General features: G+C 46.1%; 1 protein-coding gene across 5 annotated transcripts in view; it reads left to right on the forward strand.

Moving 5' to 3' along the window:
• PAK5 (p21 (RAC1) activated kinase 5) overlaps positions 1–17,627 on the forward strand; it is a 288,628-nt gene that overhangs the window by 47,994 nt on the left and 223,007 nt on the right. The window contains exon 1 of one of the 5 annotated variants that reach the window (XM_063918565.1): positions 10,262–10,475. The exons of the other annotated variants lie outside the window; for them this stretch is intronic. The gene's annotated coding sequence lies outside the window, so the exon portion shown is untranslated. Of the gene's footprint in view, positions 1–10,261; positions 10,476–17,627 lie in introns of those variants that run through there. 5 annotated transcript variants of the gene reach the window in all.

Raw genomic sequence — 17,627 nt, forward strand, 5'->3', positions numbered from 1 at the left:
AATCCCACCCTAAGTTTGAGGAGAGTCTGGTCAGGTGGGGTGAGAGTTTAATAAGAGGAGAGCACAGAAGACAGGCGTGAGTGAGTGAGTGAGGTGGTAATTAGAGATACACATGTCATATTATGGGGAGTCAGTGTAGGGATGTCCTGTGTGAAGCAGTAGATTTGGAAAGATGACAGAGGTAGATAAGTCTCAACACGGCCAGGGCTGCCAGCAGAATGTGCAAGGCCCGGGACTGACAAAACTGGCAGCCCCCCGTTACTGTCAGAAGACATATATAACCATAAACACTACATAATGTACGTATAGTTTGACACCATACAGGCTAGTCACAGCACAATAAATCCCGCAATTTACTAATAATAATGAGCTTCAAGCAACATTGAACACAGCAAAAGAAATAGGCACCCAGGCACCATGATAAGTATTACTACGTATGGTCACAGAGCTACAGTATATAATAGCATTTGACTGACAGGTTACTGTACCTTCTCTCCATGTTGCATGGTGCGTCAGATGTAGATACTGCGGGCAGCCACATCTGCTGTGCACCACAGTGTCACCACCCAGTGGCAGTATTTGGGAGTGGTGGGCCCAGGTGCAAAAATATGCCTTTGGGCCCCCCTCCTCCTCCCCACGGGGGAAAGGCAATGGCTGACTGGGATGGCAGGGACATGAAATGGTTGCTTGGGGAGGTAGTGGGTGACAGGGAGAAGCAGTTGGTAACGAATTGAAGCAGTGGGTGACTGGAGAGTCGCAGCGGGCGACAGGGAGAGGCAGTGGATGAGGTAGTGTATGACTAGGAGACAGTGGGTGACAGGGGCAGAGGGTAACAGGGGAAGGCAGTTGGTGACAGAGGGAAGGAGAGGGTGATAATGGGAGCCAGTAAATATATATATAAAGTATTATATACATATATATATATTTATATATTTTTTATTACTTTGTGCCTTACTCCGCCTCCCTCTTCTTTGTCTTTTTTTATGACCGTTCCATTGTTTTTTTCTTACCTTCCTCTTTTCTACTTCTTTTGTTGTTTTGGTTTCCGGGCCCTGGCTGACATTGCAACTCCTTGCATGGCTCTTAGTGACAGTGATTGTGAGGGTGAGACCTCACTTATGTACTCGTCTTATCCCCATGCATCTGACACTGTCACAATGTTTCTACTAAAGTGACTGAGTAATGTACACTAGAGTAGGTGGCACTACATTGAAGCATTCTGGGCTAGGGAGCAGGCAGTGGTCGTGCCACAGCCACGGTATTCTTATACCCCAGAGGTAACCAGTGCACTGGTAGTTCCACCGCTGATGTCACCAGAAGATCCTGTCTTCCAGCAGGTCTAGTCACAAAGCCGCTGCTTCTGCTGCTGTATTTAAATCTCCCTCTAGAACTTCCCTGTATGTTATAACTCTGACATTATTACTCTCACCCAGAACAGTTCAGCTCACTTCAGGCGTTGTCTTCTATTCAGTCTAGACATGGTAATGCAGAATAGTAGTAGATTCTCAAGACCGAAAAATGCATCCAGTACTTTTACCGGATTTACAATTGTATTATCATCAGCCATTAGGCCTTATTCTCAGGCAATGCAGATGTTCACACAAATGGGCAATTTTTTTCAACTGCTCCAGCGTCTAAGTGGCTACAAAGTTGCACAGTACGAGTGTCCCACTGTGTGTACGCGCAGAGGCGCAGTTGCGATTGAGACTCACGACGACGATCCGTGTTATGGAAGTGTTGTGGATGTGTAGTTGATCTGGTGGTGAGCTCAGATGCTTTGTCGCTCACATTGGAGGCCATACTCTGATGGAGCATGGGGCAGGAGCAAGTTCCAACGGTGCGACCAATGATGACATCTAAAGATGCATTGATCGGTATTTCAGTGTGTAAAGATGCGTAGTCCTTGCACATGCAGGCGCACGCTTGTAGCATTATTAGCATATAGTCGCACATACTACCCTGGCAAAGAGCGCAGGCAGTGTGTAGCAGCATTCGACCCAGAGTCAGCCCCATTCTGCTGTCAGTATCAAGATGACTTTAGCCCATTGCAGTCTATGGGCTACAGATCGCATAATTAGCCGCAAGGCAACCCTCCCCGGTAATGGCTGCTGCGTATGTGTGGTCAGCGAGACTGCACATGAGTCCCGCTACCACTCCGAGAACTTCTCAAGGACAGGCTACATTCGATGCTTCTATCCCTGTGGTTGCCCCTTTGTATATTTGCCCAATGTAATCACATACTCTGATGTGATTCTGGGCGCTAATATTGTGCCCAGATCGTATTGAGTATGCGATTAAGGATATAAAGTACTTAAAGGTCATTTGTATGTATTTATATATCAGCATTATTATGCTGATTTGTATGGTGCTTCTTGCACTGCAGTCTGCTCTGTGAGGGTAATAAGATGCACATACAACAGGGACATACAGAAACACAAAATATGCAAACATGCAGACAAAAGGTGGTAATTGCCCCAATCTAATTGGAAAAGGGCACGTGTAAAACAAGAGGGCCATATGTGGCAAGAATTGGAGATTAAGGTGGTGATTCAGGCTTGATCGCTAGGCTGCTAAAATTATAGTCCTGCGGTCAGATAGTCGCCGCCCAAGGTAATTGTACAGAGCACTTCTGTCACGAATATGGGCGTGGTGATTCTCCAGATACGCCAATCTGAGAACACTGCCCGGGACACCTTACTGATTACCTCAGCAGGTGTGATAAATCAATGCAGTAACTGCCACCAGCAGAAGTACCTTTTGGGTAAGCCCATGGTGAGCTCCTGCTCTCACCCCCTAACACAATTACGTAAAAATGTGGTAACATGTGCCTCTCAGGGCTTCGGTGTGAAAACACAAAATCCAGAACTAAGATTAAGATTTTTAATCCAAGTCAATACTTCAAAGCTTATAGTTACAGAAAAAGAAAGGTTACAAGAATATAATAGTTTAAATAATCACACAAGTTATTACAATTTCAAGAAATAAAATCGGGAGAAAAACGTCATAGTGACCTGTAGTACAGAATGCTGTAGAGTGAGGTGTCTCTTCCTATCCTGCATTATAGGCTCCAGTCTCTCCCTGGATGCCACCTCAAGTATAATAACAAACATTTTGGCTTAGCTTCTCATATTTAAAAGCCATGCTGCAGCTCCCTCCCCCAGCTCCCCCTCCTCGTGGAATTCCTTTAAACCTCCCAAAACCAGAGTGGATGGAGTCTCATTTTACCCATTGGGGTTTCTGAGCCCTTCTGACAGGGGCAGATTGCCTTATCTTTACAGCTTTGTTTGAAGTTTGAGACCTAGGCGGTCATTCAAATCTGATTTCTGGGCTGCTAAATTTGCTGTCCTGCGTTCAGGTAGTCGCATACGCAGTTAATAGCTGATCGCCCGCTGTGCGAAAACGAACAGCAATGATCAGGTCTGAATCGGGCCCTAAGTCAGGGGACATTAGTAATATAGGTGAGAGGGGTTACGCTCTAATAAAGAGAGGGGTTTACAGAGAATATTTGAAGACCTGAAGTGGGATGCCGGCTGAACTTGGGCGTTTTTTAAAGGGCCAATCATGTACAAGTCATGTAAATGATTGCCCTTTTATAAAAAGTCAGAGTTTGGCCGGCATCCAGCACGGCCGCCGATCTTGGACTTTATTACATCCCGGCCCTGGGGAGAGTCTGATTGGGCTTTGTAGGGAGTTCCATAAGTGGGCAGCGACATGGGAGACAAACCTAGTACTGAAGGTGGTTTATCAGAGATGAGGTGAGGCACAGGTCATAAGGTTTCACATGTATGAAGAGGGTGTTGGGGGCTTTGTAGGTGAGGCTGGGTATTCAGAATTGTTTTTTGAAGGGTAGGGATTTGCAGAGTGGACTGGTGCAGCCAAAGAGGATTATTTTCAGTCTTACTATGACAGAGGGGAAGAAATGCTGATACGATGAAGGGGTAGTAGTGAAGGTGGGAAACTTTGGGGGAGATGTATAACATTTTGGAGAGAGATAAAGCACCAACAAATCAGCTCATAAGAGGTTTTTTTTTTTCAAACACAGCCTGTTAAATGACAGAAGCTGATTTGCTGGTACTTTATCTCTCGCCAAGATTTGATACATCTCCAAAGTGAGAATGTATGAGTTTTGGTAACATCTAGGGTAAGATAAGGATATATTTGGGTAATTGAGTTGATCGCAGCAGGAACTTTGTTAGCAGTTGGGCAAAACCATGTGCACTGCAGGGGAGGCAGATATAACATGTGCAGAGAGAGAGAGATTTGGGTGTGGTGAGTTCAATCTGCAATCTAAATTGCAGTGTAAAAATAAAGCAGCCAGTATTTACCCTGCACAGAAACAAAATAACCCACCCAAATCTAACTCTCTCTGCAAATGTTATATCTGCCCCCCCTGCAGTGCACATGGTTTTGCCCAACTGCTAAAAAATTTCCTGCTACGATCAACTTGGAATTACCCCCAATATTTCAAATATGGAGGTGAGAGGACCCTAAATTTGTAAACATATATCAACAGAGCCGGCCCTAATCAATGTGATGCCCTAGGCAAGATTTTGGCTGGTGCCCTCTATCATCGCTGCTGGTTCCGCCTCTGACCCTGCACCCCTTTCCCAGCACCATCACCCCTCGGCCATAGCAGTCCAGTCCTCATTTTTACCTTATATACATTACTAATCACAGTAGTGATCCTTATTCACATTACACCACACTGATTTGCTCCTTATTCACATTACATCACATCATATTGCTCTTTATTCACATTAGACCACGCAGCAGTGCATTTTCTATACATAACACCACACAGTAGAGCACCTTATACACTTAATGCCACACATTAGTAATGTCTTTATACACATAATACCACACAGTAATGTCCCTTACACATATGACACACATTATTAATGTCCTTATAAACATAATGCACCTTACACATTATGCCAATCTTTATTAATGCCCTTATACACGTAATGTCCCTTACACATATTCTGCACATTATTAATGCCTTTATACACTTAATGACACACATAATGCCCCTTATATTCCGCACATTATTAATGCCCTTATACACATAATGACACACATAATGGGGGTAATTCCAAGTTGATCGCAGCAGGAATTTTTTTAGCAGTTGGGCAAAACTATGTGCACTGCAGGGGAGGCAGATATAACATGTGCAGAGAGAGTTAGATTTGGGTGGGTTATTTTATTTATGTGCAGGGTAAATACTGGCTGCTTTATTTTTACACTGCAAATTAGATTGCAGATTGAACACACCACACCCAAATCTAACTCTCTCTGCACATGTTAAATCTGCCTCCCCTGCACATGGTTTTGCCCAACTGCTAAAAAATTTCCTGCTGCGATCAACTTGGAATCACCTCCAATGCCCCTTGCACATATGTTGCACATTATATGACACACATAATGGGGGTGATTCAGAGTTGTTCGCTCTTTAGTTTTTTTTCGCAACGGAGGGATTAGTCGCAAACTGCGCATGCGCAAAGTTTGCAGTGCGCCTGCGCCAAGTAAATTAGCACAAAAGTTTGGTATTTTACTCACGGCCTAACGAAGATTTTTCATCGTTCTGGTGATCGGAGTGTGATTGACAGGAAGTGGGTGTTTCTGGGCGGAAACTTGCCGTTTTATGGGAGTGTGCGGAAAAACGCTGGCGTTTCTGGGAAAAACGCGGGAGTGTCTGAAGAAACGGGGGAGTGTCTGGGCGAACGCTGGGTGTGTTTGTGACGTCAAACCAGGAACGAAACTGACTGAACTGATCGCAGTGTAGGAGTAAGTCTCGAGCTACTCAGAAACTGCTAAGAAATTTCTATTCGCAATTCTGCTAATCTTTTGTTCGCAATTCTGCTAAGCTAAGATACACTCCCAGAGGGCGGCGGCTTAGCGTGTGCAATGCTGCTAAAAGCAGCTAGCGAGCGAACAACTCGGAATGAGGGCCCATGCCCCTTACGTATATGCCGAACACTATTGCACAAAGAACCTACCCACACATAGCACTCACACGGCTGCTAACACTGTGACCTCTACTTCTCCTTGGATATAGATGTGTCCTCATACATCTTGCCTCAATATAGTATGCAGCTCCCGTCCAAGTCTGCTAATGTTCGGCGCCTTTTTTTTTTCTTTTCCAGAAAATGAGAATTATTTTCATTTCTGTGTGACTAGGACGCACAATAAGCTTCAGCTGATTAAAATGATATGGAGCATGCCTATATTCTGTGTGCGACTGTGGCTGTATCTGCATACGAAATGCTATGTTACTTTGATTTCGAGGAATACACTGTAATGTAGCATTTTGTATGCAGATACAGCCACAGTCACACACAGAAAAGAGGCATGCCACATATCATTTTAATCATCAAAATCTGCTCGTGTCCCTAGACATTCCAAATGCCCTAGGCATTTGCCTAGTTTGCTAATGCCTAGGGCCGGCTCTGGATATCTATGATTAGATTTTAACATCATAATTCAGGTACTGTAGATAGATATAAGCTCTTCTTGTTTTCATCTGGAGGGGATGGACAGGCTCGCCAGTAAGGCACAACTACAGCACTCTCAAGATGGCATGTATGTGCCCCCTGATGAAGGTGTAAAACTGGAAATGTGTCTGGTCCTTAAATATGTTTGGCTATATAGGGGATAAAGAGCATAGCTGCCATCTTTGGACATTTTTCTGTTTCCCTCTTACACTACCCATGCAGCTTGTTTTGTATGTAGATGTCATTTTCGGTATCGGTGCTTACAGTATTTTGTGTTTATTACAGTAGTTTTGCTGTTATTACGCCCAGTGTTCCTTTATTATAGCGGCATTTGCTGGCCCAGTAAAGACCAGTAGCAGCCGAGTTCTGACTGGTCAGTATCTTCTGCTCCCGTTTTCATGACAGCAGATTTAGGAGGCTGTGCAACCAGTTAAAAATGTAAAGTTTGGGGACGAGACCAGTCCAAGAATACCCAGGGACACCAGCTCCTATGGAGAAAATCAGAATTTCGAGAATGCGAGTATTGCCCTGGTAGCAATCCAGACATGCCCAAAAAGTGGCCATTGCCCCCTGTAGTTGGCTGACTGGAACACCTCACATTCCCGCACACTGTGGTATGACAAGGATGGGCTGAATGCTAACGACACAAAAGCTTTATCCTAAAAGCAGCTGACTAGGGCTGGAATGTAACAATAGTTACATCTAGTTACAACTAGCAGTACTGCACTGAATAGGAACGCTGGGCACTGGCTGTGAATGATCCTGCTGGAGTTTGCACTTTTATTGGAATCTCCGTGCACAACCAGTTTACCATTCATTCACTTAAACCCACCGAGTGATCACCAGTATACTGATCGTTGTTTGAAGACTCTCCAGACTTACTAGCCAGCGAAGGGTATTATATGTTTAAGGGAACACAGCCTTGGCCTTGGCCGCAGGATGATTCACCTGAATGGTAAGATATTCATTACATGCTAATTGAGGAGTGTATTTATATCATGGCATTGTTTGTCCTTTTCATTGTCTAGGCTATTAGTCGTCAGCATTTTCTTCATGAGAATGTCTTATGAGAAAATTCTGGATAGTATCATTTCACCTCCATATTCCATTATAAGAAGTGTTTATGAAAGCAGGCCATTTACTAAAAATCCAAGACCCCGAAACAGTATTAAGCTAAATATATAATAAACTATCCATTCAAGTGTAGATGCTTTCACTGAAATAAGTAATGCATGGGCATAACAGATTATTAACATTTCACAGATTTTAACTATTCCAAAAATAGCAACAGACCTAGGGGGTAATTCAGAGTTGATCGCAGCAGCAAATTTGTTAGCTAATGGGCAAAACTATGTGCACTGCAGGGGGGGGAAGCAGATGTAACATGTGCAGAGAGAGTTAGATTTGGGTGGGTTATTTTGTTTCTGTGCATGGTAAATACTGGCTGCTTTATTTTTACACTGCAATGGGGGGGGGGGGGGTAATTCAGACCTGATCGTAGCAGCAAATTTGTTAGCAGTTGGGGAAAACCATGGGGGTCATTCCGAGTTGTTCGCTCGTTGTTTTTTTTCTCGCAACGGAGCGATTAGTCGCTAATGCGCATGTGCAATGTCCGCAGTGCGACTGCGCCAAGTAAATTTGCTATGCAGTTAGGTATTTTACTCACAGCATTACGAGGTTTTTTCTTCGTTCTGGTGATCGGAGTGTGATTGACAGGAAGTGGGTGTTTCTGGGCGGAAACTGGCCGTTTTATGGGAGTGTGTGAAAAAACGCTACCGTTTCTGGGAAAAACGCGGGAGTGGCTGGAGAAACGGAGGAGTGTCTGGGCGAACGCTGGGTGTGTTTGTGACGTCAAACCAGGAACGACAAGCACTGAACTGATCGCAGTGGAAGAGTAAGTCTCGAGCTACTCAGAAACTGCACAGAGAAGTCTATTCGCAATTCTGCTAATCTTTCGTTCGCAATTTTGATAAGCTAAGATTCACTCCCAGTAGGCGGCGGCTTAGCGTGTGCAAAGCTGCTAAAAGCAGCAAGCGAGCGAACAACTCGGAATGACCCCCCATGTGCACTGCAGGGGGAGCAGATATAACACGTGCAGAGAGAGTTAGATTTGGGTGGGGTGTGTTCAATCTGAAATCTAAATTGCAGTGTACAAATAAAGCAGCCAGTATTTATTCTGCACAGAAACAAAATAACCCACCCAAATCTAACTCTCTGCACATGTTACATCTGCCCCACCTGCGGTGCACATGGTTTTACCCAACTGCTAACAAATTTGGATTGAATGGCTATGGTATTGCAAATACTGTAACGCTGGGTACACACTGGATCGATGGGCATTCATTCCGACATCAGAACGAATGCCCTTGAGCCCAGATGCTATATACAGGATACATATGGTATCCCGGCAGATGGGATGCCGGTTGTCATTACACCAACAGCGGCATCCCACCTACCGGAATCCCGCCAGCGAGGCAGTGAGCTTCGCTTGCCAAAGGTTCTATTCTCACTCGGTTGGTGGCGTGGACCCACCAACCGAGTGGGAAACCCCAGTGTGTGTTGGGATTCCTTGGGTCGGCGTTTCACTGGCTGTCGGTCTCCTGGTCACCGGGATCCCAACAGCCGGTATAATAACTGCATTCCCTGTCTACACATTAGAACGATTTTTTATGAAGGACGGAACGATCATGTTCCGTCCTTTAAGCATAAACAAGGTCGCTAGTGATATCGCTAGGTTTGATGTGCAGCTCATCAAACCTTACGACTGTCGCTATCGACCGCGGGAGCACGAAACCACCGGTACACACTGAGCAATGTTGGCGATTTGTCGTTACAAAATGGCAAATTGGCCCTCAACATCTTTCCAGTGTGCACCCAGCTTAACACTTGTTATTTAAGTTAAACATAAAAAAAAGAGTAAAACAAAAGACTAAATACATAAAAAAATAAAGGGGAGATGTTATGTTGTGGCATTTATCATGCCACCATAGCTCTTCCTGCAGGAATCAGTGGCGAGATGTATTAACATCTCGGCTGCCAGAGTGGGGAAGAGAAAACCCCCCTCCACCAATCAATAGACCCATAGCACATCAGCCTAGTGCTAATGCTCTGCGTCTTACCTCCTTGCCAGCCACACTGCGCATGCGCAAGATCTCGTAAACTTCACGAGCTCATGTGCAGCCCAGACACCTATAGGAGCCACAGGTACACATACTGGCAGGTAATCCTTCTCACCTCTCCCTGCAAAGTTACAGTGTCGTCAATAGTGAAATCGACACAGGTCTCAAGTAAAGTTTACTTATTTGTTATCCTAGCTAATGTTAAAATTTGATAAATTAAAATTTGTAAGTAAAATATATATTTCATTCAAAAATGTTCACTGTCGTAGCTAAGAATAGTACACTCGTGGCACATCCTTTTTTTTTAAATGCAGATGCTTAGAAAATCGATTATTATATCAGAAGATAACTGTATATGTCTTGAAGATAAATACATTTTGCTTTGTATGGGTAAATTATAGCAAAAAAGTGAAGCCTCGTGAAGTGCAAGTCTTGTGTAGACTCTTCAATGTGGAAGGGTTATAGTGATACTGTAGCCTTTAGGTATTAACTACCTTTGGTGCAGCAGGTGCATTGCACCGTGGCCCCTGAAGACTAAGGGACCCACTGCTGCCCAGACCGGCAATGAGTTATCCCTTGCCCCTCCCCCCTGCAGACCGTTTTGAGCAGTGTCGGTTGAATGGCCCAGTGCAGAGAGCAGGGTGGGCCCCACTGCCTGAGGGACATGTCCCTTACCTTAGGTAGGCAGGGTTGACCTTGAGTGTGCCGGACTGATAGAGGAGTCCTGACACCTGTCTGTGAATTAAAGGCAGCTACATCCGGTGTAACTGGCACTGTCAGAGTGTGCCTGACTGAGTGCCAAACTGAGGAGCAAGGAACCTGTCAGGGACAGAGGAGAGGCCACTGTGTTCCTGTCCCCACCAAGGTACATACTCCCTGTTCCCCACAACACACGGGACATTGTGCTCGTACTCCTGTCACCCACTGTCTCTCCCTGTCGCCCACTTCCTCCCCCTGCATTCCTTTCTCACCCTCTGGTTTAGGCGTCAGACGGGAGGGGGGGGGGGGGGGGGGGTTAGGATTAGGCTGCGTGTGGGGGGGGGGGAGTTAGGGTTAGGCTTCGGGGAGGGGGGGTTAGGTTTAGGCAGCGGGGATGGGGGGTTAGGATTAGGCACCTCTGAGGGAGATTAGGGTTAGGCACTAAGGGGGGAGGTTAGGGTTAGGCTACGGGAAGGGTGGTTTAGGGTTGGGGGGGTGGAGAGAGGAGAGAACACCCCTTACTCACCCCTGTTGGTCTTCTCATCAGCGGGATCCTGACGTTGGTATTACAACTGCTGGGATTCCCTACACCTGCACATCATACTTATTCCATTTGCAGGGACATAAGGATTCCGGGTTCACTACGGCTGGCCGGCGGTCGGGCTCCCGGCGACCAGCATCCCGGCGCCGGGAGCCCGACCGCCGGCTTACCGACAGCTTGGCGAGCGCAAATGAGCCCCTTGCGGGCTCGCTGCGCTCGCCACGCTACGGGCACGGTGGCGCGCTACGCGCGCCACACTATTTTATTCTCCCTCTATGGGGGTCGTGGACCCCCACGAGGGAAAATAATTGTCGGTATGCCGGCTGTCGGGCTCCCGGCGCCGGTATACTGAGCGCCGGGAGCCCGACCGCCGGCAAACAGAAGACCACCCAAGGATTCCACATGGACATGTGTACCGTAAGAGATACCTAGCTCATTATTAATATAGGTTTGTACTTCCATCCAAAAGGTCTGAATCACAGAATACGTCCACATACAATGAACAATATCAGCATCAGGGATAAAACATGTAAAACAGCGGATGTCTGTTAATGCTCAGTTGAACTAATTTTATAAAGACAGTAGTGCCATCTAATATTGTGATGTATATTTTATATTGTAAACATTGATCACAAAATGTATTTGTAAACAATGGGTGTAGTATGGTATGCCGGCGGTCGGGCTCCCGGCGACCAGCACACCGGCGCCGGGAGCCCGACCGCCGGCATACCGTCAGTGTGGCGAGCGCAAATGAGCCCCTTGCAGGCTCGCTGCGGCACGGTGGCGCGCTACGCACGCCACGCTATTTTATTCTCCCTCCAGGGGGGTCGTGGACCCCCACGAGGGAGAATAAGTGTCGGTATGCCGGCTGTCGGGATTCCGGCGCCGGTATACTGTGCGCCAGGATCCCGACAGCCGGCATACTGAAGACCACCCATAAACAATATTTGCAGTTTTTCCTTAAGGGATTATCACAAAACTATGCTTGGGGCACCCTAGAGTATTAGCATTTTTTTCACGGCACCCCTAGGATAAATAAATTTGTCAACAAAATATTAAATTAAATAACTTGTGCCTACCTGTCTCACTTAGGGTCAGTTATGTGGTGGTGTTGTGCTTCTGATTGTCCACGTGTTTTATGATTGGCAGCCACTAGCACTGGTTTTGCCTATCACTTTGACCAGATTTGATTTGGTCCTGGACCACCAACCTGAGGCACCCTGCAAGTACCCTGAGTAACCACTGGTATACAGGAATGATCTTTCATTATTTTTTGTTGCAGAATTGGAATGATGGCTGGGAATCTGAGTGAAGAACAAAGAAATATACTACTGAATGTAGTGTAAATATAGTAATAGAAATATATCATTTTGTATAAACAAAGTGTAAATATATAGTTATATCTACTTTTGGCTTCTAGCTACAGAATCTTCATAATGGCTATATGTTATGTGTATGTATATACAGGATGGCCCAAAGGGTTGGGGTCGGGATCCCGGCTACCAGAATGCCAGCAGGGGGGACCAGGACTATTCCCACTTGTGGGTGTCCACGACACCCATAGAGTGGAAACAGAACCTGTGGTGAGCGCAGCGAGCCACTGATCCCGCAAGGGGCTTCGTTGTGCTCACCACCCTGCCGGCATTTTAGCTGCCGGGATCCCGGCGTCAGTATGCTGACAGCCAGGATCCCGACCGCCGGTCACCCGGCCCCAAACCTTTGGGCCATCCCATATATACAGTACATACACATAAACATATAGCCATCCTGAAGATTCTGTAGCTAGACCCCTGCTGTAAGGATTCGAGGTTCAATCTTGCAGTCTTGGGGCAGAAACCTGTTTGGTATTTGTCCCCCATAATTATAGTCTGCAAAGAGAACTTTACAAAGGACCAAGGTTTCTACATTGTCCACCCACTGTACCTGGTCTAAGGAAATGCTTCTAAGCCTACATTATAAGTGCAAATATCACAACAACAAAAACACCTTCCTACCACTGTAGAACCACCCATGGCCAACCAAATACTGCCTGGATTACCTTTATTTATGGCGTAAACCCATAATATTGTGTATTAGACACTTTGTCATTAGACAAAGTACAGAAGGAGATATTTGAACTAGAAATTACAATATAACACTGATTGGTCGAGATACTGTGCAGTCCGCACCGCCTTAAAGATCATGTAAAAGTCTATTTGTGGAGTAGAAATGGTTGAACAGAGATGACTGCTCTAAGAAATACAGTACACCAGAGGTGGGCAAAAGGTAGATTGCGATCTATCGGTAGCTCGCAGAGCATCCGCCACTAGATCGCGACAGACTTAACAGAAAATAACTGTAAGGAGCCTGTCGCCGCTGCTTCTCTTCATAGTTCCCAGGGATGCAGTGTGCGGATGCGCGGGTGACGTAATGACGTCACACGCGATGTGAGGAGCCTGGGCGCTAGATGGATCCAGTTTGATCCAGACGGCGGTGGCGACGACAGGAGAAGCAGCCAGCGGGAGGCCATGCAGCGTGACTGCGGGGATAGGGAGGACTGAAGCTAGGCAGCGTGATAACTTGTCAGGTAAGTTTTGCAAAGGGGGGGTTTCTTCACAAGGGGAGGGACGATCTGCAAAGGGGGCGGTGTCTTCACAAAGGTTTTCTTTTTAAACGAGGAGGGATCTGCAAAGGGTGGAGGATCTGCACAGAGGGGATTATTGTAGAGGGGGCTATTATACAGGGGACTGGAAGGGGGGTATCTGCAAAGTGGTGGAATTGTGAGGGGGAGGGGCTTATTTGATGTTGTGATTCTTAATGCTATTTTTAAATGTGTGCAATATTATTGGTGCTGTCATCTGATGTCATCATTAGTAATGCTATTTTTGTATGTGAGCGTTATTATTGGTGTTATCTGACACCGGTAGATCACTGGTAAGTAAGTGAACAAAAAGTAGATTCCCCCTCAGGACGCAGTCTAACGCACCCCTTCTAAACCGCCCCCGCCCCCCGGTGTCAGCAATCCGAATGGTGTTGAGATTCCAGCGTTTGGATTCTGACTGCCACAATCCTTACCGAATCCCCTTTCCATCACTGTGCCATTTACTTATTCAACAGATTTGTTGCTGATGCATTTGCTTGATACTTGCATGTTTTGTAGCCCAGCTATAAACTCCAACTTCTACAATATTCATAGACAGACTTCATACTGTATGTGAGACTTGCCTGCTCTCCCGCAATGTCCGGGAGGCTGAGTTACGGGAACACGCAGGTGATTAGAATACCGCCCTGATTCCCGCTTTTTCCAAAATTAACTAGACAGGTCTATAAGATGTGCTTTATAGTGAGGTCCCTTCCCCCATTACAAGATTGCATGAGTCGCTGCATTAAGTTAAGACCATAACGCTTAACCATTTCATTTTATTACGTTTGAATTATACATTACCCTATGTTGCCCTAGATTTAAAAGTCATTTTCATCCTTCTCTTCGGTAGTGGCTAATAAGAATAATTTAACCACTTAACTTTTGTCATGATGGCTGATGATCCTGTGATCCTGACCTTATGCACATGAGACCTCATTTTTACTCCATTTGTTAAAATTTATCAGAAACGTTTGAAGCAGATGTTTGTTTCATCTCTCCTTTTACCAGATTATAGAAAAGGGCTGAGGGAAAGACATCATAAATTATGCATAACCAATGAATTTGTTAAATTGTCTTGTAAACTAAAAGTATGTCAGACTGCTTCTGCTCTCAAGTGGGAATATAAAGTTGCATAGATGAAAATGTAGACGGACGGTCACTGAATAAAGAACTGCACAAGAGTTACAACAGCACGGACATAAATCAAATTAATCATATATGTGCTCTGATTTCTTTGGGGCAGGAGTGCAGTTTCTGCAAGAAAGAGCCATTCCCTAAAATTAAGCTTTTATTAAGTTATTTCATTGTGCTAATTGGCTTGGAACATAAAATTACACTTTTATGACAATTTTATAAACAATTAGGGAGTAGCATCCATATGTAATATGAAGGTTTATACCAATGGACTTGGGGGGTCATTCAGATCTGATTGCTGCTGTGTGTTTTTGCTCAGCGGGCGATCAGGTACTAACTGCGTATGCGCCGCAGTGCGCACGCGCGTCGAACAACAACAATGGGAATCTCTGGTCAGCGACGGGATGGTGCGAAAAATCCGTTCACATCGGCGTTCGCAAGGAGATTGACAGGAGGAAGCCGTTTGTGGGTGGCAACTGACCGTTTACTGTGAGTTTACAGGCGTGCCCAAGCGTTTTCAGGGAGGGTGTCTAACGTCAGCTCCGGCCCCGATCAGTCTGATGTGATTGCACTGGAGGAGTAAGTCCTGGGCTGCACAGAGACTACACAAAGTGGATATTAGCAGCTAGGCGTACACATGCGATCGCATACTTGCATGGCGAATATACACTGTCCCGGTAGACGGCGACTATCTGAACGCAGGACAGCAAAATTCGCAGCCCAGCGATCAGATCTGAATTACCATCTTGATCAGGTAAGTTTTTTCTCCTGAAGTTTGGATCAACATGTTTATAATATATATTTGAAAAATGGGTATGGGTCAATAGGTCGATCACACTTAGGTCGACAGTCATTAGGTCGACCACTATTGGTCGACATGCAATAGGTCAACAAAATCAATAGGTCGACATGGAAAAAGGTCGTCATGAGTTTTTTTTACTGTTTTTGGTGTAGTTTTCTTCGTAAAGTGACGGGCAACCCCAATTAATGCACCGTGTCCCCTCGCATGGTTCCCAATTGTAGTCCACGTGGATCGTAAAGTATGAAAAAGTAAAAAAAATGGAAAAAAGTGAAAAACTCACGTCGACCTTTTTCCATGTCGACCTATTGACCTTGTTGACCTATTGCATGTCGACCAATAGTGGTCGACCTAATGACTGTCGACCTAATGACCGTATCCCTGAAAAACTGCCTTTCCTCACAATGGAGGTCATTCCGAGTTGATCGCACGCTGCAGATTTTCGCAGCGCAGCGATCAGGTTACTACTGCACATGCGTATGCACCGCAATACGCATGCGCGTCGTATGGGTACAAACAGCATCGCTGCTCTGCAAGGTTTCTAGTGATGAATCCATTCACACAACCGATCGCAAGGAGATTGACAGGAAGAGGGCGTTTATGGGTGTCAACTGACCGTTTTCTGGGAGTGGTGGGGAAAACGCAGGCGTGTCCAAGCGTTTGCAGGGCGGGTGTCTGACATCAATTTCCGGTCCCGGACAGGCTGAAGTGATCGCAGCGGTTGAGTAAGTTCAGAGCTACTCAGAAACTGCACAAAACTTTTTTGTCCCGCTCGGCTGCACAAGTGTTCGCACACTTGCAAAGCGAAAATACACTCCCCTAGAGGCGGCGACTATCTGATCGCTGCTCTGCAAAAAATAGCTAGCGAGCTATCGACTCGGAATGAGGGCCAATGCTTCTGCATGGCTCTCCTCGTTATCTTGCGTGCTTTTGAAGTGTGCATGTTCTGGAGCCGAGCATATGCGAGTACATGTGACACAGATCTATGCACAACTCTGTCGCAAATCCACTTGTGGAAGAAACATAGACTTTGACTGATGGCAGATAAGAACCACTTGGCCCATCTAGTCTGCCCATGTATAAAAGGGTGTAACTCATACTTGACAACCTTATGGCTGTCCCCGCCAGGAGAGGGCAGCCAGGTTGGCACAGCAGGGGGCGTGCATTAAATAAGTGGGCCATGCAGGGGGCATGATGGCACGATCGCTTCATCGTCGCCCCACCCACCGCTATACAATGGCAAGATTACTACCATTGTAAAACGGGCGTGGCTACATTGATGCAATTCATCCCAAATAGCGTCATTGGTCGTCCAGACTGCTCACTTTACTGGGTAAGTTGGGGGCACTGGGTGGGCACTGTGCAGCTCTGGGAGACTTGAATGCTGTTCTGGGCGGCCAGGAGCACCACATAAGATTCAGGAGCCTACCGGCTGTTCCGGGAGAGTAGGCAAGTGTAGCATTACTGAATGGTAACCAAGGGTTCGCACGTAGGCCAAGGTCAGTGCAGCCATGTCAATGAATTTACCAACTATGCTGTATTGTGCTTGCAAGTAATTACACCTGTTTTCAGGCAGATCTATTGCACTAGGTATAGGGCTGGTGGAAGTGTGCTCTAATGATGACAAGGACGGCTAAGAAAGCAAGCATACAAATAGGGTAAGTCCTATATGTGCATAATTCTGCATAGGGGCAAATACACACATTTGTTTCCATGCTTACAATGCAGAGGAAATGAAATCAACAACACATCAGGCCCCTAAATATTTTACAGACAGTCACATTTTTATATTTCTTCTTTGCTGTTGGTGTTATGATTCCTGTACTCCAGACCGGAGGAGATCTTATGGCAGGGATCTGAGTACAGGAAAATAAGCTGGTTGTGGGAGCTGGATAGCCTAGTAACCCCTGGCGCCCTAACTCCGTTGTCTCGCCCGTGTTATCAGAAATCCCCTGCGAGACTATGGTTGCTTGAGCCCATGGCAGCCGCGTTCGAAGGGCGGATTATGTCTGCCCAACCCCGATGCCCCCGCAGGTCTTAATGGGAGACAAGGGGAAGTCCGAGACAGGGTGATAACAAGGGGCCCTCTGACTAAGCAACCAGGCCAGGGGTTACAAGCTAACTAACTAAATCAAAAGGTATGTGCGGACTAGCCGCCAGGAAAAAGGACAACCAAGGATCCACTGATCCGACACTCCTATCCGGCACCGCCGGACACCAG

The sequence above is a fragment of the Pseudophryne corroboree genome, chromosome 4 (assembly GCF_028390025.1).
Source record: "Pseudophryne corroboree isolate aPseCor3 chromosome 4, aPseCor3.hap2, whole genome shotgun sequence".
Classification (NCBI taxonomy): Eukaryota; Metazoa; Chordata; class Amphibia; order Anura; family Myobatrachidae; genus Pseudophryne; species Pseudophryne corroboree.